We start from the raw sequence: 1,113 nt of genomic DNA, 5'->3' as shown, positions 1-1,113 counted from the left end.
TTGAACAGGTGGCGTTGAAAAAGGTAAAAAGAGCTGTAATGACTATGAATTCTTTCAAAGTTCTGGGACCAAATGGTTTTCAAGTCCTGTTTTATAAGGAATTTCGGAACTCTCTGAGCAATGATGTGCGGGGTTTAGTCAAGAGAGCCTTTAAGAAAGAGATTCTAAATGCTAAAATTTTCGAGACATATATTATTTTGATTCCTAAAGTTGAAACTCCTACTTCCTTAAGAGATTTTCATCCCATCAGTTTATGTAATGTTCTTTACAAAATCATTATAAAAGTGCTGGTGAACAGGGTTAGATCCTTTCTTTTAGAAATCATTAGTCTGCTTCAGGGTGGTTATATCCCGGGAAGAGGTACTATGGAGACCATCATCATTGTAGTGGAAATTATGAGTTTCATGAAGAACACTAAGTCTAGGAAAGGAACCATGGTCTTTAAGATTGATTTGGAGAAGGCATATGATAGAGTGGACTAGAGATTTTTTGAAGCTTCTTTGGTTCAGTTTGGCTTTCTGACGGCTACTATTAATCTTATTATGGCTTGTGTGACATAATCTTCTTTGTCTATTTTATGGAATGATGATAAACTCCAGAACTTTAATCCCTAAAGGGGTTTGAGATAAGGGGATCCCATGTCCATTTATCTCTTTGTACTTTGTATGGAGTGTCTTGCTTGTTTTATTGTCCATCGGGTTTCTCAATGTTCGTAGATACTGGTGTCAGTTTTTAGACATAGCCTGAAAATATTCCATTTGATGTTTGCTGATGATCTACTACTTTTCTGTAAAGGTACGAAAGCTCAAATAGAGGAAGTTATGAAGTGCATGGACTTATTCTCCAAAGCATTAGGCCTGCAAGTGAATCTTATTAAGTCTAGGGCTCAATGTTCAAAGAATATTTCTGTGAGAAGGAAGGAGATGCTCTCAGGAGTACCTAGTATTCATTTTTGTTAGTACTTAGGAAGGTACCTAGGGGTTAATATTGGGCATGAAAGGTCGTCTAGGAGGACGGCTCAAGAAGTCATTGAGAAAATTCAGAACAAGCTTGCTAATTGGAAGGGGTGTCTGCGGAATAAGGCAGGAAGACTTTATTTGATTAAGTTGGTAA

This window comes from Arachis stenosperma, chromosome 5 (assembly GCF_014773155.1).
Source record: "Arachis stenosperma cultivar V10309 chromosome 5, arast.V10309.gnm1.PFL2, whole genome shotgun sequence".
NCBI classification, from domain to species: Eukaryota; Viridiplantae; Streptophyta; class Magnoliopsida; order Fabales; family Fabaceae; genus Arachis; species Arachis stenosperma.
Note: the sequence above shows the minus strand (reverse complement) of the source record.